This window comes from Mastigoproctus giganteus, chromosome 10, assembly GCF_048544385.1.
Source record: "Mastigoproctus giganteus isolate SK-2022 chromosome 10, ASM4854438v1, whole genome shotgun sequence".
Taxonomy (NCBI): domain Eukaryota; kingdom Metazoa; phylum Arthropoda; class Arachnida; order Uropygi; family Thelyphonidae; genus Mastigoproctus; species Mastigoproctus giganteus.
This window is the reverse complement of record NC_143584.1, coordinates 66,779,284-66,804,816: the sequence shown is the minus strand read 5'-3', so window position 1 is coordinate 66,804,816 and position 25,533 is coordinate 66,779,284. Positions and strand designations below refer to the sequence as shown.

The 25,533-nt window shown below is 38.2% G+C and overlaps 1 protein-coding gene across 1 annotated transcript in view; it reads left to right on the top strand.

Moving 5' to 3' along the window:
- LOC150079064 (oxysterol-binding protein-related protein 11-like) overlaps nt 1-25,533 on the top strand; it is a 218,654-nt gene that overhangs the window by 40,853 nt on the left and 152,268 nt on the right. The gene's annotated exons all lie outside the window — the stretch shown is intronic.

Below are 25,533 nucleotides of genomic sequence, written 5' to 3'. Positions count from 1 at the left end.
TTTTCAAAATTACTCCTTTTTTGTAATTAAAAATGTGATTAGCATCATTTTTTCTGCAAATGGCATATTTGGAGATTCTTCATTCACTTTGTGGAGCTGAATTACTCTACCCTTTAGTGGCTTGTTTACTTTTGGTTTGAAAGAATATACCTAAGACTCATTACCATCTAGGAACTTTTCCTCTCTAGCTTTTTATTGGGTAAGCAACAATCAGCTTGCATCGACTCAATATTGTTTTAGATACATGAGTAAATAAAACAAGCAACCAAAGAAATTCTTCTTTGAGAGAATCCAGGTTTTGGAATGGAAGATGTATATTGTAAGAGGAAGAGAAGGTAAGGAACCTCATTATTTTTTAACAAATTTGAAAGCAGATAGCTTATTTAACTAATACCGGTTTCACTTGAATCACCGTTGTATGGGGCAATTCAAAATTTATGTAACTCAAATATCTCCATCATTATAATTATTAATAAATAAAAATTAATTAATTCTTTTATTATAATATTAAGTTCAAGTAATTATAATAACAATAATGATGATGAGTAATTATAAAAAATTATAGTAAAATATTAAGGATGTCCACTTTCTTCTTGAATATTGCATAGACTCTTTTCATCATATTCGAGACTTCTTTTTGTATTGTTGGACGTCTAAATTCACAATTTCGTTCCATATGTGGACTTTCAATTTCTCCAGTGCATGTGGATGCATTATTTTATACACTTTGCTTTTCAAGCCATGCAAATGGTGGGGGGGGGAAGAGTTAAAGTAATGTTTGAAGTAAAGGTTGCAACTAAAAAAAATATAAATAATATACAGGGAACTTATAATATTCAAAGAACTTATCTTGGAACCTACTAGGCTTTACATACCAACTAAGAAATATTGTTCAAGGTTCAGGCCTAAATGGATGAACTAATGAGACATATGGCAGAGAAGAAAAATGCATGGGATACATATAAATTAACATGTGACACAGAAGCCTATGATAGATATAAGTTGATCTGTAACCAAGTTACAAAGGAGGTTAGTCAGGCGAAGGCAGATTACGAGAAATCTTTGGCAAGGGATGCAAAGAAAAACATCAAGGAGTTCTTTACTTATGTAAACTCTAGAAGGAAGGGGATGAATCAGATTGGTCCACTTGATATCGATGGTTCAACTGTTCATGATCCTGCTCAGGTAACTAACAAACTAAATCAATATTTTGCATCTACATTCACATATGAGGAGTTATTCAGGAAGGGGAATGCCATAGATGAAGTAAACACTGACAGTGAGCTAGATGATCTTGTAATAATTGAGAGTAAAGTAGAGGAGAAATTGTTGAAGATAAATACAAGAAAGGCATCTGGTGTGGATGGGATCTATCCAGTTATATTAAAGGAGGCAGCAAAGGAAGTAAGCAATCCGTTAAGCCATAATTATGAGAGCTTCCTTGGACTCAGGGGAGGTACTCACAGACTGGAAATGTGCAAATGTAACCCCAATTCACAAAGGAGGATGAAAGGCTGACACAAGTAATTATAGACCTGTGAGTTTAACTTCTGTTCCAGGAAAAATAATGGAAGCATGGTTAAAGAAGCACTGCAGGATCATCTTGACAAGAATTCAGTTATAGCTCAGACATAGCATGGTTTTGTTAAGGGAAGGTCTTGCCTTACCTCACAAAAGAATTGGATGCAGGGAATAACTTTGATATTATATATTTGGACCTTAGAAAGGCTTTTGATACTGATGCACATGGAAGACTGCTGCACAAATTGGAGCAGTGTCGCATTGGTGGCAAATTGTTGCTATGGATAAAGGGATGGTTGAGTGGCAGAAGACAGAGAGTGGTAATTAATGGACACTGCTCATCGTTTACTAATGTTATTAGTGGAGTCCCTCAGGGTTCAGTGTTGGGTCCATTGTTGTTTTCTGTATTTATAAATAATATTGATGATGGTATATCAAGCTTAATGTTTGCAGACGATACAAAGGTTGGCAGGGTTGTTAAGGATGCTACTGACGCTGCAACAGGATCTGGAAAGGTTGAGCAGATGGGCTGAGAGGTGGCAAATGAAGTTTAACATTGACAAATGTAAAGTACTACATATGGGAAACAGCAACCCCAGAGCAACGTATCAACTCTGTGGTACTACACTGACAGTGGTAGAGAATGAGAAGGGCCTGGGGGTAATTGTGCAGACAGATATGAAGTTCTCTGAGCAGTGCAGATGGGCTGCAAGAGTAGCTCATGGTGTCTTATCAATGATATACAGGAATTTTTCTAGCAGGGATAGGGAGGTGATTATTCCCTTGTATAAGGCAATGGTCAGACCGCACCTTGAGTACTGTATACAGGTCTGGAGTCCTCATTTCAAGAAGGATGTAGAGCTGCTGGAACGAGTACAGAGAAGGGCAACAAGGTTAGTGAACGGAACGAATTGTTGCTCTTATGAAGAAAGGCTTAAGTTTTGCAAATTACAGTGTCTGGAGACTAGGCACCGGCGAGATGATCATAGAGGTGTACAAAGCCTTGAATGGTTTGAGCATACTCAATGCTGATGGGATACTGCCTCTTGCTCAGAATAATCACCTGAGAGGGCATAAATTCAAATTGTGGAAAGTCAGATGTAAGATAGATGTGCGGAAATTTGCCTTTAGCCAGCGGGTAGTTGGTTGGTGGAACAGGCTTCCATCCCTTGTTGTGGAAGTTGATAGCCTAAACAGGTATTTGGAACGAACGGAGGGGTGAAGTGGAAGGGTTTTTTTTTTTTTTTTTGACTGATGCTGCCTAAGCTTGCTTTCTTGCATTATATGCCTATGCTAATGCTAATGCTACAGTATATATATATATATATTTACAAATACAGCGAAATCTGTTACAATGCTTTTCCGCTTATAACACGATGCAAACATGGCTCCCATTTTTTGCCAGTTGAAACGTGTTTTTAGTCACTGAAGAGCAACGTTTTTGGATTCCTTGTGAACACGTGATATTTTCAGTCTAACGTGACCACAATATGCATTATACTTTTATTTCTGTAAGAATCATAATAAACAACTTGTAATTTTACTGCAGTGTGTTTGAACATACAGTATATATTTTCAAAAAGTTTATAAGGCACAAAGTCTTACAAATACCTATTTCTCTTGACAAGAATAGTAAGTGAAAATAAAACAATTTTATGAATTTTAGGAAACATTTCAGAAAATTATGAATTTTAGGAATCATTTCCTAAACAATTTTAGGAAACTTTTCAGAAATATTTCAGTTAGTGGAAGTGGGCCTGTCTGAGCAATCGACAAAGTAAAGTAGAATGACCACGGATTAAAAGGGTGCCCAGGGAGGTAGTCAACATCAATTTAATCCCTCTATCATACCACCACTTAAGACACGGCATTTAGTCATATTTGGGAAAGGTGGCTCGATGTAGTTCAAAAGTAGTATAATCAGTTGGTGGTCTAACGGTTGAAAATGAAATGGTTCCATGTTAAGGGAAAACAAAGTTGTGTGTCAGTAACGTATGAGAAGAATAAGTTTAAGAAATGACATAGTTATTGGGTCTGTACAAATTAGTTAGGTGGATATATGCAATTAAGAGGGAGTTAAGTAGGATTTTGTGCAGAAAAACACACCTCCCACAAGTTCAATCTCCAACTGTCAATTTTTCTTGTTTCTCAAATTGTAAGTTGTGTTTTTAAATTACAGTATAAATGTAATTTAATTACAGTAAATTACAGTAAAAACATAAGAAGTTTTTTACGTTATAGAAGAAAAAATTGCTGCTCTTGACCTGGGAGTGAATGAATCTACGTGGATGGAAAAAAGAAGAGGAGAAACTTTGTGATGCAACAGAGTCTATGGAAACAAGTAATGGACTGCATCATTAGCATTAGTAGAGGCATATGATGCAAGAAACAAGCTTATGTAGCATCAGCGGGGCGCCTCCGTAGCCAGGTGGGGAGGAGCAGCAGTGCGCAGCACACGCTTCTTGATTAGACCGGGGCTCAAGCCCATCACCACCAAATACGGAGGATGCGAAAAGGTCAGGAAATGACCACCACATATCCCGGAGCAATATGGCCTTAGTTGCTAATGCTCCTAAAAACCAAATAACAACAACAGCATCAGCCAAAAAAAAAAAAAAAAAAAAAAAAACCTGCTCTCATTTCATCCCTCCGTTTGTTCCAAATACCTGTCCAGCTCAGCTTAGGCTATCAACTTCCACAACAAAAGATGGAAGTCTGTTCCACCAATCAAACACCCGCTGGCTAAAGACAAACTTCCGCACATCTATCCTAAAACTGTCCTTCCTCAATTTGAACTTATGCCCTCTCAGGTGGTTATTCTGAATAAGAGGAAGAATCCCATCAGCATTGAGCATGCTCAAACCATTCAAGGCTTTATACACCTCAATCAGATCACTTTGTAGGTGTAGGTGCCTAGTCTCCAGACACTGTAATCTGAAAAATTTAAGCCTTTCTTCATAAGAGCAACCCTTTGTTCCATTCACTAATAATAGTAGCAGTAGTGGTGGCATGTGATGCAAGAAAGCATGTTTAAGAGCTTATGCAGCATCAGGTAAAAAAAAAAAAATTAGAAAACAATTCCCTCTCAATATATTTCTCTGGTTCCTCCTTAAATTTATTTAACCTATCAACTTCCACAACGACAGATGGAAGTTTGTTCCAGCAATTAACCACCCGCTGGCTAAAGGCAAATTTCCTCACATCTATTCTACATCTGTCTTTCCTCAATTTGAATTTATGCCCTCTTAGGTTCATAATCTGAACAATTGGAAGAATCCCATCAGAATTCAGCGTGCTCAACTGATTCGAGGCCTTATACACCTCAATCAGATCACCTCGCAGGTGCCTAGTCTCCAGCCGCTGCAATTTGCAGAACTTAAGCCTCTCTTGTTAAGAGGATCCTTTCATTCCCCTCACCAATCTTGTTGCCCTTCTCTGTATGTACATGTTCAAGCAAATCTACATCATTCCTAAAAAAAATGAGGCCTCCAGACCTGTACGCAGTACTTAAGGCATGGCCTGACCATCGCCTCATACAGATGGACAGTCATCTCCTTTTCCCTGCTAGCAAAATTCCTGTATATCATTGACAAAACCCCATGACCTGCCCTAGCAGCCTGTCTGCATTGCTCAGAAAACTTCATATCTGACTGCACAATTACTCCCAGATCTTTTTCATTTTCTACCACCTTAAGTGTAGTACCACACAGTTGGTACGTTTCTCTGGAGTACTTTGCATTTGTCATTGTTAAACTTCAGTTACCACTTCTCAGCCCATCTGCCCAACTGTTCTAGATCCTGTTGCAGGAGCACACTGCCAACCTTTGTATCATCTGCAAACTTCAACTCTAAGTCTGATATACCTTCATCAATATCATTGATAAATATACAAAACAACAGTGGACCCAACACCGAACCTTATGGGACACCACTAATAACAATAGTCCACAAAGAGCAGTAACCATTGATTACCACCCTCTGGTAGTCTGTCTTCTCCCAATCAACAATCCTTTTATCCATTGTAGCAACTTACCCTAAATACCATTCTGCTGCAATTTGTACAGTAGTCTTCCATGTGCAACAGTGTCACAAGCTTTCCTGAAATCCAAATACAGTGGATTCCGGTTAATCGGGGCAGCCGTTTATTTTGGGCAAATCTTAGAAAACAAAAACCAATCGAGAAAATAGCCAGGGTTTACTTCGCTTAATTGGGACAAAATGCCGTTTAATCGGGGCAGGAGACCTCAGCACTGGAGATTACCCTACGATTGTCTCCGACCGAACTACGTGGTACGGTCGGATTTCTGGAGGTCACAACCATAAAACAATAAAAACAATTAGCAGTCACCTGTTTATTGGGCTTTTCTGTTAATGAAATCTATCATAAACGGAGAGTAAACTCGATCTTATTGAATTTGCGGTAATACCTACAGCTGGAATTCTGTGGGTTGTTATGGTAAAATGTGTTTACACTTCCATGGAATCTTCAGTCATATAAAAAAAATAATTTTCAGAATCTTCTCTTCATTCCTATTTTTAAAGCTTCCTAATTTGTTACTCCGTTCTCACTTGCGCGTGTTGTGTTACTTGCAATTTGTGTGTGCCCTGTTCTTTGTTATTAATTGCTTATCTTTTTACTGTTTTAAATTTCAGCCCCCACCAACAAATGTCAGTGAACAGAAATGTCAACTAGTTTAGTTAGTATGTACATATTACAGTACGTATTAATTATTCTGATCATCACGTATATTCTTCCGATTTTCACATATCATTTAATTTTTTAATTGGTAAGGTAATAAAGGGTAAATTTGTGCTTAATATATCTTTACTTTTATAGCCTGTGGATAATATTCCTCCTATTTTTGCTAATTAGAATCGCTGTTTAATAGAATTAAAATTCAATTCACAAACGTGATCATAATGATCGGCGCCTACTGCACATTGTATAGTGAACCGTTCTTTACTATTTTGAGTTCGTCATAATGTGATTTGATTGTACAGTGAACTAATTGTAAAGGGGGGGAGGTAAATTATATTTTTAACTACTTACGTGAAACTTCGGATAATTGGGGCAGCCGCTTAATCGGGCCAAAATGCACTAGTCCCAATTTGTCCCAAATAACCGGAATCGACTGTATTTGATATCAAAATTATTTTTTGCATCCAGTTCCTTTGTAACCACATCATAATAAGCAATCAAATTTGTCAGACAAGACTTTCCCCTTAACAAACCCATGCTGTGTCTGAATTATTGCTGCAGTCTTGTCTAGATGATCCTGCAATGCATCTTTAACAAGTGACTACATGATTTTACCCGGAACAAAAGTTAAACTAATCGGTCTGTAATTACTCGTGTCGCCCTTCATTCCCACTTTGTGAATTGGGGATACATTTACAAATCTCCAGTCTGTGGGGACCTCCCGTGAGTCCAAGGGTGCTCACATAATTATGGCTAAGGGTTTGCTTACTTCCTTTGCTGCCTCTTTAATATAACTGGATAGATCCCGTCCACCCAAGGTGCCTTTCTTATGTTTAACTTCAACAATTTCTCCTCCACTTTGCTCTCAGTTATTACAGAATCATTAAGCACCCTGCTACAATTTGATAACCTGGCATTTTCAGACCTTAATAACTCTTCATGTGTGAATGTAGATGCAAAATACTCATTCAGTTTGTTTGCTATCTCAGCAGGATCGTCAACAGTTGAACCATCAATATCAAGTGGACCAATCAGACTCATCCCCTTCCTTTTAGAGTTTATATAAGTAAAGAAATTCTTGCTGTTTTTCTTAGCATCCTTTGCCAAGGATTTCTCTTAATCTGCCTTCGCCTGCCTAACTTCCTTTGAGACTTGATTATAGACCAGCTTTTATCTGCCATAGGCTTCTGTGTCGCCTGATATTTATTCAGAATTTATATGCATCCCATGCATTTTTCTTCTTTGCCACGAGTCTGATTAGTTCATTTGACACTCATCCATTTAGGCCTAAACCTTGAACAATATATCTTAATAGGTATGAAACTTTTAGTAGCTTTCACGATTAATTCCTTGAATGCCTCCCACTTTGAATTTGCTGTTGGTAATATCATCAGTTGCTCCCACTGTACAGAATTTAAAAACTGTCTGAGACCTGTAGTAACATTTACGTAAGCAAAAACCATTTTCTTTACCTCTGATGGTAATTATATCTTTAAGTAAATCCCACATCAGTACACTGTGATCACTGCCACCTAGTGGTTCCTTTATCTGCAAATTCTTAATACAGGAATGATGATCACTGCTGATTACCAGATCAAGAGTATTACCCTCTCTGGTTGCCTCTCAAACATGCTGCTGCAGAAAACAATCATCCAATAAATCTACAAAAGTCTTACTAGTGTATGAGTAATCAACTCACAAGTTCCAGTCAATCTGGGAAGTTAAAATCCCTCCATTATAAGACATTCTGATTTACTAGCCCACTATTACTCTGTAGAATTGTTCATTGTGCTCATTCGAGGCATCAGGCCTATAACACACTCCTACTCTTATTTTTGCTTTTGCAGTGCTTATGTCACAACAAACTTACTCAACAGTGCACTGTTCATCTATATCAACTGGATTCACTTCTTTTGATATTATGTTTTTTTAATTAACAGCAAAACACCTTCTCCCTTCCTATCCTGTCTATCCTTTCTGTACATATTGTATTCCCCAAATTCCAATTCTGCATTCCTAATATCTGTGTGACACCACGTCTCTGATATCTCAACAATATCTGCCTTTGATGTCTTGACCAACACTTCAAATTCATCAAATTTATTTAGTATACTTCTAGCATTGGTATACATGCAAGTATACATGCACCTGTTCTTATTCTTAGTTACCCTAACACATCTCATATTCCCACCTGTTTAACAGTGACTGGTATCAGTCCCTGAAACCTGCAGCACCCCTCACTCTAGGCTGCTGCTTATTCTAATAAACGTAGTGCAAGAATCACCTTCACCTGTGACTGGGGCTACTTTTAACCTTTTAGTCTGTGAATCCCTCCAAGCTAGCAGTTTTCCGACCCATCTAACACTGCCTTGATAGCATCAGCAAATATTCTTAAGAGTATTATCCCATCTCTGTAGAAGCAGTCTCTCCTGTTAACAAGCACAGACCACGCTGAAAAAAAATTTTACCCCTTGAGCCTTGCACATTCCCTCCATGGCCGAATTGATTGACAAGACTCTCATCACGTACTCCCTCCTATCGTGTCTGGGCAGAATTGCAAGCACTTTCAAATTTAACCCTAACTCACGACGTTTTTGCAACATTGACCTGTAGTTAGCATTAATAGAGGCATATGATACAAGAAAGCAAGCATATGCAGCATCAGCCAAAAAAATAAAAAAATAAAAAAACCACTTCCATTTCACCCCTCGGTTTGTTCGAAATACCTGTCCAGCTGAGCCTTAAATTTATTTAGGCTATCAACTTCCACAACAAGGGATGGAAGTCTGTTCCACCAACCAACTACCCGCTGGCTTAAGGCAAATTTCTGCACATCTATCCTACATCTGTCTTTCCTCAATTTGAATTTATGCCCTCTCAGGTGATTGTTCTGAGCAAGAGGAAGAAATCCATCAGCATTGAGCATTCTCAAACCATTCAAGGCTTTATACACCTCTATCAGATCATCTCGCTGGTGCCCAGTCTACAGACACTATAATTTGCAAAACTTAAGCCTTTCTTCGTAAGAGTAACCCTTTGTTCCATTCACTAATCTTGTTGCCCTTCTCTGTACTTGTTTCAGCAGCTCTACATCCTTCTTGAAATGAGTCCTCCAGACCTGTATACAGTACTCAAGGTGTGGCCTGACCATTGCCTTAAACAAGGGAAAAATCACTTCCTTATCCCTGCTAGAAAAATTCCTATATATCATTGACAAGACACCATGAGCTACTCTTGCAGTCTGTCTGCACTGCTCGGAAAACTTCATATCTACCTGCACAATTATCCACAGGTTCTTTTCATTTTCTACCACTGTCAGTGTAGTACCACAGGATTGATATTTTATGCTGGGGTTACTGTTTCCCATATGTAGTACTTTACATGTGTCAATGTTAAACTTCATTTGCCACCTCTCAGCCCATCTGCTTATCCTTTTCAGATCCTGTTGCAGCAGCATACTGTCAGTAGTGTCCTTAACAACCATGCTAACCTTTGCATCGGCTGCAAACTTGGACATTAAGCTTGATAGACCATCATCAATATCATTTATAAATACAGAAAACAACAATGGACCCAACACTGAACCCTGAGGAACTCCGCTAATAACATTAGTCAACGATGAGCAGTGTCCATTGATTACCATTCTCTGTCTTCTCCCCCCAACCAACCTTTTAGGTGTGTCCGTAGCCAGGTGGGCAGGAGCGGCAGCGCGTAGCACACGCTTCTTGATTAGAAGCTCAAGAAGCTCATTTGATAACTATTTGATAACCTAAATGGTTATCAAATGAACTAAGGAGACTCGTGACAGAGAAGAAAAATGCATCGGATGCATATAAATTATCAGGCGACACAGAAGTCTATGGCTAGTCTGTAATCAAATCACAAAGGAGGTTAGGCAGGCGAAGGTAGATTACGTGAAATCTTTGGCAAAGGATGCTAAGAAAAACAGCAAAGATTTCTTTACTTATATAAACTCAAAGAAAGGGGATGAATCTGATGGGTCCACTTGATATCGATGGTTCGACTGTTGATGATCCTGCTCAGATAGCAAACAAACTGAATGAGTATTTTGCATCTACATTCACACATGAGGAGTTATTAAGGTTTGAAAATGCCAGAAGGTTATCAAATTGTAGCAGGGTGCTTAATGATTTTGTAATAACTGAGAGCAAAGTGGAGGAGAGATTGTTGAAGTTAAACATAAGAAAGGCACCTGGGATTGATGGGATCTATCAGTTATATTAAAGGAGGTGGCAAAGGAAATAAGCAAACCCTTAGCCATAATTATGAGAGCATCCTTGGACTCAGGGGAGATCTCCACAGACTGGAGAAGTGCAAATGTATCCCCAATTCACAAAGGGGGATCGAAAGTTGACATGAGTAATTACAGACCAGTTTGAACTTCTGTTCCGGGTAAAATAATGGAGTCATTGGTTAAAGATGTATTTCAGGATCATCTAGACAGGACTGCAGCAATAATTCAGACACAGCATGGGTTTGTTAAGGGAAAGTCTTGTCTGACCAATTTGATTGGATATTATGATGTGGTTGCAAAGGAACTGGATGCAAAAAATAATTTTGATATCATATACTTTGATTTCAGGACTGCTTTTGACACTGTTGTGCCTGGAGGACTACCGTACAAATTGCAGCAGAATGGTATTAAAGGTAAATTACATATCTTTTCTTATCTTCCTTCATGAATTAGGCAATCAGCCTGTTCCGATCTCAAAGAGGTCTACCCATCTTTTCTTTGGTCTTCCTCTCTCTTTTTCCTTTTGCTCTATATGTATAAGTTAATTTAGGGAATCTATTATCTTCCATTCTTTCTACATGTTCTTTCCATCTTTGTGTATATTCTATAATTTTTCCATTAATTGAGTAAATATTTTATTCCTTTCTAATATTTACATTTGGTATTTTATCTAATTTTGTACATCCTTTAATATATAAAAATTTTATTTCTGCAGCTTGTATTCTATTAATGTCTCTTTGTTTCGGTATCCATGTTTCAGAACCATAAAGAAGTGTTGGTATTGCCATTACTTTGTAAAATTTCAATTGTATTTTTTCCTTGTTTTCTTAGCTAGGGTTCTTTTTATTGTTCCACATATATTTTGAAATTTCACCAATTTCTGGTTCATATCTTTTTCATATGTTTTATCACATCCTAGTTATTTAAAATGTTTTACTTGTTGTAATATTTTGTCTATAACTATTTTTGTTCTCAACGTATTTTTCCCTTTAAAAGCCATTGTTCTAGTTTTCATCGTGGATATAATAACTTTATATTCTTCTGTTATTTGGTTTAATTTAAATACTGCTCTTTGTAAATTATCTTCACTATCTTGAATAATTACTTGATCAACTGCAAATAACAGCGTATTAATCCTATTCTCTGTATTTAAATATATACCTGTATTAATTTCTTCTTTCCATATACATATCATATCCTCGATATATATGTTGGTGATAAGCTACATCCCTGTCTTACTCCTTGATTTATTATACTTTCTTCTGTTAATTTATTACCTGCATCTATTACTATTTTTGTAAGATGTTTTGGGTATCTTTAATTACTCAGTGTGTCCCATAGTTTTTGTCTGTTTACCCGATCAAATGCTTTTTCATAATCTATAAATGCTAAGTGCATTTACTAGGTGGTAGATGACTCTCATCAACCGGTGAAATACCACCACTTTGCTTATTGGAGGCTTTGCTTAGTGGTGGAACCCATGTTTAGTCTCTAGAGCTAAGTTCCAGTCAACCCTTCCCTATCTCTTCCATCATGCAGTATGATTGATGACTTTTGAGGTTATGATGAACGTTGTGGCGAGATCCAACTATCCTTACATGTCGAGGGTACAGCTCTAAAATGGTGTTCGCAGGCCGGCCGCTAGTTAGTACACCGGACCGAACCTATTGGTAACTCTCTAGGAGGCTTCCGGATCAACTAGTGTATAATCTTGCTACCTCTACTCTGCCAGATAGTGACTGGAGGGAGTCCGAGTAGTGTGTATGCGGGGAGCATTGTTGAGGCCACGTTATGTCAATTATGTGCGTATATTCTTACCACGTATACGCCATATCCAAAAATTTCATTACTTCATACAGCATGTCCCACCCACTTTTTTCTTACTATTGAATTCACCATTAATTGTCAAACTAATAGAGCAAGCTTATCTGCGAAAAGATCTAAACCTCCCAAGCACTTCCTAATTCATTTCACAAATATACGTGGTCTCAATTCTAATCTCAATGATGTCCATTTCCACTTGCAGTCTTCCAAACCCCATGTAATTTTTCTGACTGAATCTCAGTTTTCAGTTGATTCAACTACTGCTCATCTCAGATGCCCAATTTATTCGTTGTATGATTCCTTTTGCCTCAAAGGTGATACATGTGCATATGTCCGTTCTGATATTCCCTGTCAGAGACTTGGCAATTTGGGATCTCCTCTCTTTGATCTTCTCTGGCTTAAAATCTCTCTACCTCATTGTGTTAATTCATCTGTTGTCTCTACCGTTCTCCTAACTCCCCTAATCACTTGGAGCTCTTTGACTTCCTCTCTCTTTGCAACTTGACTTTCTCCAGTCCAACTTTCCTAGCAGTGAGGTAATTTTCCTTGGTGATTTTAATGTTCACAACTCCAGCTGGCTTCCATTTTCTAGTCACACCGACCCAGCAGGTCAAGTGCTGAGGCTTTTGCAATTACTAATGACCTAGCACAGATTGTTCATTTACCTACAAGAATACAGGACAATCCTAATCATACAGCCAATACGCTTGATCTTTTTCTTTCTAAGTACACGGTCGAAGTGAGAGCTCCTTTAGGCACTTCAGATCACAACTTGGTGATTGTCTATTCTCCAATGGAATCTTTATCTCATGGATATTCCCAATCTTGTGTTGTTTGGCATTACAAGAATGCAAAATGGGATGACCTGCAAGACTTCTTTTCTATCGTCGGATTACTATTTAAAAACTTCTGATGTCACCGTTTGCTCAGATCGTGTCAGTGAAATTATTCTTGTAGGAATGGAATCCTTTATCCCACACTCCTCTTTAAAATCTCATCCTTTATCTAAACCTTGGTTTTCCAATAAATGTGCTAAGGCTGTTCAAGAGAAGAATGTTACATATCGTAATTGGCTTGTTTCTAATTCTTCAGTTTACTTTTCTGCCTACACCAAAGTTCATAACAATTGTAAAGCAGTTATTAATCAGTACAAACTAGAGGTTGAACAGGCTAAGAGTAGAAAACTTGCTTCTTGCCCTAATGGTAGCCGAGCATTCTGGTCTCTTGCCAAAGCTATTGGCCACAACTTTTGCCCATCTTTGCACCCACCTCTGTCCAAACCAGATGGTTCTGTTGTCACTTCAGCCAAGGATAAAGCTGACCTGCTAGCATCCCATTTTCCTTCCAGCTCATGTATTAATGATCTTGGTAAAACACTCCCACCATTCCCAACACGCTCCATTTAATGCCTCCTGTGGTCTTCCGTCAAAAGGATATCAGAAGGATTTTGATGAATCTTGATGCTAAGAAAGCCCCAGGTCCTGATGGTATTTCTCCACTTGTTCTCAAAACCTGTGCTCCTGAACTTACTCCTATTCTTTGCCACCTTTTTTCACTTTCTTATTCCAAAGGTGTTTTTCCTTCTGCTTGGAAATTTGCTCATATCCAGCCAGTTCCTAAAAAGGGTGACAAATCCCTCCCATCCAATTTTCATCCCATTGCAATTACTTCTACTCTTTCTAAAGTAATGGAGAAATCAATTAACTACCAACTCTTAAACTACCAAGAAACCTTCCGTCTGATCAACGACCGCCAGTATGGATTCCGTCAGTGTCGATCCACTGGTGATATTCTGGCTTATGTTACTCATTTACGGACTAATTCAATAGAAAGGTTCAGTGAAAGGTTGCTCTTGACATCTCAAAGGCGTTTGATTGTGTTTGGCATAAAGGTCTTCTAAACAAGCTTCCATCTTATGGTTTGCCAACTGTTTTTAGCAATTGGTTATCCAGTTTTCTCTCTGATCGCTCACTGAAAGTGATGGTAGATGGCTCTCTGTCTTCTAACTTCTCCACTAATGCTGGTGTCCTCCAAGGTTCAGTTCTTTCTCTCATTCTTTTCCTCTTGTATAATAATGACCTTCTTCCATTGACTAGAAATCCTATCCATAGTTTTGCCGATGATAGCACATTGCATTCCACTTTCAATTTTGAGAAACGTTGCCCTGCTCAATCAGCTTCAACTTCTCGAGAATCTGCTACCAATTCCTTAAATGCTGATCTTCAGGTAATTCTCCAGTGAGGCAAAGACAACTTAGTTGATTTCAACCCTTCTAAAATTCAGTCTTGTCTTATATCTCACTAAAAGGTACTTCTGCTCCTATGCTTATCTTTAGTGATGCTCCGATTTCTAGGTAAAATGATATATCTCTTTTGGGGATTACCCTGACTTCTAATCTTTCTTGGCACAAGCACATTACAAATATTGCGTCCTCTGCATCTAAAAAACGTGGCGTTCTCTTTCGCTCTCGGCATTACTTTTCTTCCAAACAGCTGCTCACTCTGTATAAATCACAAATCCGCCCTGCCATGGAATATTGTTCCCACATCTGGGGTGGAGTCCCCAAATCCTGTCTCAGGCTTCTTGATTCCATTCAGAAAAGTGCAGTTAGGTTAATTAATGATTCATCTCTAACAGAGTCTCTCCACTCGCTTTCTCATAGACGTACTGTTTCTGCTGCATGCCTCTTGTACAGATAATTCCATGGGCACTGTTCTTCTGAATTGGCTTCTATAATTCCTGCTCTCTCTCTTTCAAAACAGTCCGAACACGTGCCGCCACCAGCCAACATCCATTTACTGTCCAACTTCAAACCCACAGAACCAACTTTTCATCTTCCTCATTTGTTCATTCAACTGCTGTTTTCTGGAACAACCTTCCTTCATACATATTTCCCGAAAATTACAATCAACAGAAGTTCAAGTCCAATGTCAACAAATATCTTCTTTCATCTTCTCAACCTCCAACCCAAGCATGGTACTAAGTACTATAGGTTCTAATACCTCTTGTGTTTTTGTTCACATAAAAAAAAAAAAAAAATTCTTTTCGTTTTTATATTATTTGTTTTAATATAAATATATTATCTGTACAGGATCCTGCCTGTTCTTCTATTAATATTTCATCAGAGATAATTTTAATTCTATTATTTATTATTTTTCTACACATTTTATATGCTGTATTTAGTATATTAATCCCTCTATAATTCTTTGTATCATTTCTATTTCCTTTTTTAAATATTGAAATAATTTTTGCTATCTTCCATTCTTCTGGTATTCATTTATTAAATAAATTTAGTATCCTGTCTTTTAAAAAACTTCCTCCATACTTGATCAGTTCTGCATTTATACCATCCATTCCTACTGCTTTCCTATTTTTTGTAGCTTTCAGTGCCTTTTCCAATTCTTCCTTCGTTATCGGATCTATGTCACTAACTGGGTCTAACTGTATCTCTTCTGTTTGATATGTTGGGTTATTTCCACAGTTCTTCATAATGGTTTTTCCTTTTGTTCTTCCTTTATTATATTTTTTCTTGAAGTGTCTTTCTCTGTGTTATTCAAGTGTTTCATCATTTTATATGCCAAATTTTGTCTTCCATGAACATCATGTTCTGTTGTGCTTATAAATCTATTCCATGACTCTGCTTTAGCCTTTCTTATTATATCTTTAGTTTTATTGCATTCTTGTTTATATATTTCTTCATTCTCACCTGTCCTGTTTTGTATATATTTAAGGTATATACAAAACATATACTGCTTTAGCTATTTCTTCATTCCATATCTTTACCCCCTCTTATTATAGTTTTTCCTGAATTGTCCTAGTGTCTCTTTTGCTCTCTTCTGAATTATATTTCTTATATTATTCCATTCTTCTTCTATTTGTTCTCTCTCCGGTGTTTACTTATTTCGTCTTTAATCCCTTTATCATATGAATTTTGTATACTTTCTTCTTGAAGTATTAGCATTAGCATTAGCATTAGTAGAGGCATATGATGCAAGAAAGCAAGCTTATTCAGCATCAGCCAAAAAAAAAAAAAAAAAACACAACCACCACTCCCATTTCACCCCTCCATTCGTTTGAAATACCTGTCCAGCTGAGCCTTAAACTTATTTAGGCTATCAACTTCCACGACAAGGGATGGAAGTCTATACAACAACCCAACTGCCCGCTGGCTAAAGGCAAATTTCCGCACATCTATCCGACATCCGTCCTTCCTTAATTTGAATTTATGCCCTCTCAGGTGATTATTCTGAGCAAGAGGAAGAATCCCGTCGGCATTGAGCATGCTCAAGCCATTCAAAGCCTTATACACCTCTATCAGGTCACCTCGCCGATGCCTAGTCTCCAGACTCTGTAATTTGCAAAACTTAAGCCTTTCTTCGTAAGAGCAACCCTTTGTTCCATTCACTAATCTTGTTGCCCTTCTCTGTACTCATTCCAGCAGCTCTACATCCTTCTTGAAATGAGGCCTCCAGACCTGTATACAGTACTCAAGGTGTGGCCTGACCAATGCCTTATACAATGGAATAATCACATCCCTATCCCTGCTAGAAAAATTCCTGTATATCATTGACAAGACACCATGAGCTACTCTTGCAGCTCGTCTGCACTGCTCAGAGAACTTCATATCTGCCTGCACAATTACCTCCTGGTCCTTTTCATTCTCTCCCACTGTCAGCGTAGTACCACAGAGTTGATACGTTGATCTGGGGTTACTGTTTCTCATATGTAGTACTTTACATTTGTCAATGTTAAACTTCATTTGCCACCTCTTAGCCCATCTGCTCAACCTTTCCAGATCCTGTTGCAGCAGCATACTGTCAGTAGTGTCCTTAACAACCCTGCCAACCTTTGTATCGTCTGCAAACTTGGACATTAAGCTTGATATACCATCATCAATATCATTTATAAATACAGAAAACAACAATGGACCCAACACCGAACCTTGAGGAACTCCACTAATAACATTAGTCCACGTTGAGCAGTGTCCATTGATTACCACTCTCTGTCTTCTGCCACTCAACCATCCCTTTATCCATAGCAGCAATTTGCCTCCAATGCCACACTGCTCCAATTTGTGCAGCAGTCTTCCATGTGCAACAGTATCAAAAGCCTTTCTAAGATCCAAATATATAATATCAATGTTATTCCCTGCATCCAGTTCTTTTGTGACTACATCATAGTATCCAATCAAATTGGTCAGACAAGACCTGCCCTTAACAAAACCATGCTGTGTCTGAGCTATAACTGAATTCTTGTCCAGATGATCCTGCAGTGCTTCTTTAACCAGTGCCTCCATTAATTTTCCTGGAACCGAAGTTAAACTAACAGGTCTATAGTTACTTGTGTCAGCCTTTGATCCTCCTTTACGAATTGGGGTTACATTTGCACGTCTCCAGTCTATGGGTACCTCCCCTGAGTCCAAAGAAGCTCTCATAATTATGGCTAGTGGTTTGCTTACTTCCTTTGCTGCCTCCTTTAGTATAACTGGATAGATCCCATCCACCCCGGGTGCCTTTTTTATGTTTATCCTCAACAATTTGTCCTCCACTTTCCTCTCAGTTATTAGAAAATCATCTAGCTCACTGCCAATGTTTACTTCACCTACGACAATCCCCTTCCTGAATAACTCCTCATGTGTGAATGTAGATGCAAAATACTTGTTTAGATTGTTAGCCATCTGAGCAGGATCCTCAACTGTTGAACCATCAACATCCAGTGGACCAATCTGATTCATCCCTTTCCTTCTTGAGTTTAAATAGGTAAAGAACTCTTTTCTGTTTTTCTTTGCATCCTTTGCCAAGGATTTATCATAATCTGCCTTTGCCTGCCTAATCTCCTTTGTGACTTGGTTACAGACCAACTTATATCTATCATAGGCTTCCATGTCACCCATTAATTTGTATGTATCCCATGCATTTTTCTTCTCTGCCATATGTCTCATTAGTTCTTCTGACAACCATTTAGGCCTGAACCCCAAACAATATTTCTTGGTTGGTATGTAAAGCCTGGTAGCTTCCAAGATTAGTTCCTTGAATGCTTCCCATTTTGAATTTGCTGTTGGTAACATCATCAGTTGGTCCCACTGTATAGAATTTAAATACTGTCTCAGACCATCATAGTCGCCTTTACGAAAGCAAAAACCCTTCCCTTTACCTCTGATGGTAGTTACCTCTTTGAGTAAATCCCACTTCAGCACACTGTGATCACTGCCACCTAGTGGTTCCTTTATCTGCAGATTCTTAATGCATGAAGAATCACTACTGATAATCAGATGAAGAGTATTACTCCCTCTAGTTGCCTCCCGAACTTGCTGGTGTAGAAAACAATCATCCAATAAATCCACAAAAGCCTTGCTAGTGTGTGAGTGACCAACCCACAAATTCCAGTCAATATTTGGGAAATTAAAATCCCCCATTATAAGACTCTCTGATTTACTGGCCCATTCTATTTCCCTGTACAGTATCTTATTATACTCATCAGAGTCATTAGGCCTATAGCACACTCCTACTCTCAATTTTGATTTACTTATGCTTATGTCACACCAAACTGACTCGACACTGCCCTCTCCATCAATGTCGACTGGCTTCACTTCCTTGGATTTTATGTGTTTCTTAACTAATAGCATAACCCCTCCTCTCCTCCTGTCCTGTCTATCCTTTCTATACACATTGTACTCCCCAAATTCTAGTTCTGCATTCCTTATATCTGTGTGACACCACGTCTCTGATATCCCAACAATATCTGCCATTGATGTTTTGAGCAATACCTCAAATTCATCAAATTTATTTACTAAACTCCTAGCATTGGTGTACATGCAAGTATACATGCACCTGTTTCTATTCTTAGCTACCCTAACACAACCCATGTGTTTACTTGTACCGCAATGACTTCCAGCAGTCTCTGAAATATCCTGCATATTGTTTTTCAGGCTTCTGCTCATTCCAATAGAAGCAGTGCAAGAATCTCTTTCACCTCTGCCAGTGGCTACTGTTAATCTATTTGTCTTTGTCTCCCCCCAAGCTAGCAGTTTTCCGACCCAACTAACACTGCCTCGATAGCATCAGCAAATATTCTTGCACCCTTTCTATTTAAGTGTATCCCATCCCTGTAGAAGCAATCTCTCCTGTTAACAAGTACAGTCCAGGCTGAAAAAAATTCTACCCCTTGAGCCTTACACAATATTTCCAGGGCCGAATTGATCGACAAGGCTCTCATCATATACTCCCTCCTATCGTGTCTGGGCAGAATTACAGACACTTTCAAATTCAACCCTACTTCACGGCTTTTTTTCAACAGTGACCTGTACTTGTTAAGTAATTCCGCTGGTCTCCTACTCTTAATATCATTAGTGCCAACGTGTACAACTATATCACCTTTTGTGCCCTTAAAAGATGATATCCGCTCTACAACGTCATCAACCTTTGCCCCTGGCAGACATACCCTGGTCCTGTTCCACCTATCCTTTTTACATAGCATGTTCCCCGTTTGCCTGACAATTGAGTCACCAACAACTACCAGTTCCTGTGGGACCAGCGCATTCTGCCTTGGGGGCTGCCTCTGTGTTGCAAGATGACCAAGTGCAAGCTCTGGCGTTGATGTGGGCAGCTGAGAGCTTGATGGGCCCTCAATTTATTTCCTTTGAGGGCATCCACCCTGTCCTTCAAGGTCTCATATAGGCCCATAACAAGTAGATATACTTTATAACCCAACTCTTCCTTCCCCTGTTTAATAGCTTTTCTCTTCTTCCATCTAGCCCATAACTCTATTTTTGAAGCCACTAAAAATGATCTGAATTAATATCATATCCGAAACACCCTAGTATCTTGGCATTGTTTTGCTAATTTTTGGTTTACTATTACATAGTCTATTATTGATTGTGTACCTCTTGCCTACCATGTATATTTATGTATATCACTTTTTCTAAAAAATGTATTTGTTATCTTTAAATTATTAAATGTTGCAAAATCTCTTAATTTTTATCTATTTCCATTTACTTTATTTTCTACATAATATCCAATAATAGTTTTTATTGGCTTCTTCCCTACCTGAGCATTATAATCTCCCAAAATAACTACATGGTCCTTTTTTATATTCTTATCTAGTTTTCTTTGTAACTCTAAATAAAATTTATATCTATTTCTTCCTCTTTTCCATCTTCTGAAGCATAAATTCCAATTATATATAAATAACCTCTGTCTCATTTCTATCTTACTTTTATTATTCTATTATTTATAAATGTGTTGCTCTGTATTTTGGTTTTCCATTTCTGATCTATTAATATTGCTACCCCTCCACTAGCTCTTTCCTTTTGATCTACTCCACTGTATATCACTGTATAAGAAACATAATCTTTCGTACCTTTTAATTTTTTTCTTTGTTTCTGTTATTACTGCTGTATCTACTTTCTTCTGTTTTAAATGTTTAAGTAGTTCGACTTCTTTATATCTACTCTTCCTCTTATGTTCCATGTTGCAATATTTAAAATGTGTGTTATTCCTTTTTGTTTCCTTTTTCCAGTCCAAGTCGTATCCCTTTGTCCGTCTGGTTTTCCTCTTTGAGCTTTATGAGTTTTTTATTTTTTTTTACATGGGGAGGGAACCAGCCTCCCGCACAACCCCCAACCTGGAGGACCAGTATGTTACTCTTCGTCTGATCCCTACCCTCTGACCTGTCTGGCTAGGGTGGCTCTACCGGTAGCCTAGCTACTGCTAGCATAGCTCTCTGGGTCATCGGGATACTCAAGCCCCCTCACCGTGAAAAGGTGGTAACATTTCAGGAAGGCTAAATTAATACACAGGGAGGGTAAATTACTACAATTGATAAAAGGATGGTTGAGTGTGAGAAGACAGAGTGTGGTAATCAATGGGTGCTGCTCTTCATGGACTAATGTTATTAGTGGAGTCCCACAGGGTTCGGTGTTGGGTCCACTGTTGTTTTGTATATTTATCAATGATATTGATGAAGGTATATCAGGCTTAGTGTTGAAGTTTGCAGATGATACTAAGGTTGGCAGGGTTGTTGATGACAGTAATGGCAGTGTGTTACTGCAACAGGATCTCGAAAATTTGGGCAGATGGGCTGAGAAGTGGCAACTGAAGTTTAACCTTGACAAATGCAAAGTACTGCATATGGGTAGAAGTAACCCCAAAGAAACGTACCAACTGTGTGCTACTACACTTAAGATGGTAGAAAATGAAAAAGACCTGGGAGTAATTGTGTGTGTGGCGCCTCCGTAGCCAGGTGAGAAGGAGCAGCAGTGTACACGCTTCTTGATTAGACCGGGGTTAGAGCCCGTCACCACCAAATATGGAGGATGCGGAAAGGTCAGGGAATGACCACCATATATCCCCGGAGCAATATGGCCTTAGTTGCTAATGCTCCAAAATAGGCACCTCCGTAGCCAGGTGGGAAGGAGCAGCAGTGCATAGCACACACTTCTTGATTAGACCGGGGTTCGAGCCCCTTCACCACCAAATACGGAGGATGCGGAAAGGTCAGGAAATGACCACCGCATATCCTGGAGCAATGTGGCCTTAGTTGCTAATGCTCCTAAAAACCAAACAACAGTAACAGTAACAGCTCCAAAATAACAACAAACAACTCTCTCACAGGTAGGGGGGGGGGAGTAATTGTGCAGTCAGATATGAAGTTTTCTGAGCAATGCACACAGGTTGCCAGGGCAATTCATGGGGTTTTGTCAATGACATATAGGAATTTTGCTAGCAGGGAAAAGGAGGTGGTAGTCCCTCTGTATAAGGCAATGGTCAGGCCATGCCTTGAGTACTGCATACAGGTCTGTAGGCCTCATTTTAGGACTGATGTAGGTTTGCTTTAACATTGTTCGGAGAAGGGCAACAAGATTGGTGAGGGGAATAAAGGGATCCTCTTACCAGGAGAGGCTTATGTTCTGCAAATTGCAATGGCTGGAGACTAGGCACCTGCACAATGATCTGATTGAGGTGTATAAGGCCTTGAATGGGTTGATCACACTGAATTCTGTTGGGATTCTTCCACTTGTTCAGATTACGGACCTAAGGGGCCATAAATTCAAATTAAGGAAAGACATGTAGAATAGATATGCAGAAATTTGCCTTTAGCCAGTGGGTGGTTAATTGCTGGAACAATCCATCTGTCGTTGTGAAAGTTGATAGGTTTTAAATAAATTTAAGGAGGAACTGGACAAACATTTAGAGGGAATGGTTGTGTGAATTTTTTTTTTTTTTTTTTTTGGCTGATGCTCCATAATCTCATACACTGCTTGCTTGCATCATATGCCACTACTACTACTACTAGTTGATTTCAAACCTTCTAAAACTCAGTCCTGTTTTATTACTCACAAAAAGGATTCTTCTGCTCCTATGCTGATCTTTGGTGACACTCCAATTTCTAGGCAAGATGATATATCTCTTTTGGGGATTACTCTGACTTCTAATCTCTCTTGGCACAAACACATTACAAATATTACTTCCTCTGCATCTAAAAAACTTGGTTTTCTCTTTCCCTCTTGGCGTTGCTTTTCTTTCAAACAGCTGTTCACTCTGCAGAAATCGCAAATCCGCCCTACCATTGAATATTGTTCCCACAACTGGGGCGGTGCTCTGAGGCTTCTAGACTCCATTCAGAAGAAGGCAGTTAGGTTAATTAATGACTGATATCTAACAGTCTCTCCACTCTCTGTCTCATGGATGTACTGTTTCTGCTGCATGCTTTTTTTACAGATACTTCCATGGGCACTGTTCTTCTGAATTGGCATCTATAATTCTCACTCTCTCTTTCGAAACAGTTCGGACATGTGCCGCCACCAACCAACATCCATTTACTGTCCATCTTCAAGCTCACAGAACCAACTTTTCATCTTCCTCGTTTATTCATTCAACTGTCGTTTTCTGGAACTACCTTCCTTTATACTAGAGGTGTATTGCTAAAAAAAAATAATACCGGAACGCTTGTTCTCCAGAAGATTATATGATCACACCACATCGACTGTACAGTAACTGAATCAGACTTCAGACTCACCGTTCATAGAACAACCAGTTCATGGCGAATCAAAATGCAGCGTTCGCATGCATCACAGTATATCTCCTTCGTTGGATCTCTTTATATAACACATTGTACTTTAGTAAGAAACATTCAAGTTTCATTGCAAAATTTATATATTTGTTTTTAAATAAATTTTTAAAGAAATTATTAATTTTAAAGATTACTGTTAATATCTATTTTTAGTAGCAATAGGTAAAATAGATATTTCTCCCTCCCCTTTGGTTATGCCATTGTTTCATAATATTAGGTGTATAAATTTAATGATTTTCTATTATAACATTTAGGAAAAAAGTACTGGAACGTTGTTCTGGTGCATTCTGGCCCGAATACGTCAATGCTTCATACTTATTTCCTGAAAATTACAGTCTGCAGAAGTTGAAGTCTAATGTCAACAGATATCTTCTTTTGTCTTCTCAACTTCCAACCCATGCATGGTACTAAGTACTATATAACATCTAATACCTCGTGTTTGGCATTTCCATAAAAAAAAAAAAAAAAAAAAAAAAAAATCCTGGAATGGTATTTCCTACTTGGAAATACCATTTAATAGCTTCTAAAATTAATTCTCTGAATGCTTTCCATTTTGAATTTTCTGTTGATATCATCAGATGTTCCCACTGTATGAAAGTTACTCATCCTAATTGATCTACAGATGTCTTGCTAGTGTGTGAGTGGCCAACATTTTTCAGTCAATATCTAAAAAGTTAAAATTATCATTATAAGACAATACGATTTCCTGGCCCACTCTCAATTTCTCTGTTAATTGTTCTTTACTCATCACAGTCTATAATGAACTTAATGATGAATGAGCTATAATGAACTCCTGCTTTCAATTCCCTGAAGTTCACCCATGTGGACTGGATGCACTGCCCTTGATTTAATGTTTTTTAACTAAGAGCATAATGTCATCCTCTTGTCCAGTCTGTCCTTTTTTTTTTCAAATTTTGCTTCTGTTATGTTTGAGTGAAATCATGTCTCCAATATCCCCACAATATCTGCATATGATGACTTAATCAGTATTTCAAATTAATAAAATTTTTAATGTGTTCTTAGCTTTAGTGTATATGCAAGTTTACATGCACCTGTTTTTACTCTTAGTTACTCTAATATAGCCCATGTATTTACTTGTTCCATAATAACCCATAGCAGAGCTCGAAATCCATTGTTCCCATATGGAGTGTACCAATCTCAAATTAAAACTGCATGAATTTCTAGATGAATTTGAATAATTGAAGAAATAGGTGCTTTCAGTAAATTATAACTGGAAACCTGTCAGTGGCTCTAGTATCTGGTAACTTGTCAGGTAATTCACCTCCAATTTGAGCCTCAGAGCAGAATAGCCAGGTGTACTGGTTCAAGAGGATTAAGTGTTTATTAGGATATTCCATTATGCAGGAAAGGTTAACATTTTTTGTACTAAGGATAGGTGGACCGTAACAATGGTATGCCTGCCAGGAGCAACAGTTAATGACGTTACCAACAGATAGTATAAATTTTAAAGGGGGGTAATGATATAAAATGCACATGAACTGAAAAATTTGTTTTAATAAATATGTGGCTATACTGAAAAAAATACTGCAACTTAGATCAGAATGTGTATGTTTGAAATTCTGCCCAGCCATGATAGGTGGGAGCATTGCTGAATGCTTCATGGATTAATTCAGGGCTTAAGGAAATCAGCAACTTAGAGGGGGGATTTTATTGTTTTTACTTGCCCTAGTATGCAGAAGTAATCTGTTTTATAGATTTTATAGCCTGTTTTGATTAAAGGTGGTGCAATAGTCTCTGCCTGTATTGTTAAGGAGGTCTTAAAGTTTCGGAAAATAACTTTCGTTGGCGAGGAGAGGGGGACACGAGTAATACAGAGATGTTTATCCCTTATGGGTCAAAGTAATGCTTGCACATATCTTGAGAGCTCTTGTTTGTGAGCAGGAAAACTGATATTTGATAAGATATGCTTCAAACAGTGGGAAGGTTATTGTTTGGAAAGCAAGCTGTAAATAATTTCAAGAGGTGTATCAGAGTAGTAAACTGTATAAGAACACAGTAGTAGTAGTAATGTCAACTGATACAAGAAAGCAAGCGTATATAGCATCAGCCAAAAACAAACAAAAAAAAAAAAAAACCTACACACTTCATCCATCCATACCCTCCAAAAATTTGTCTAGTTCTTCCTTGAATTTATTCAACCCAT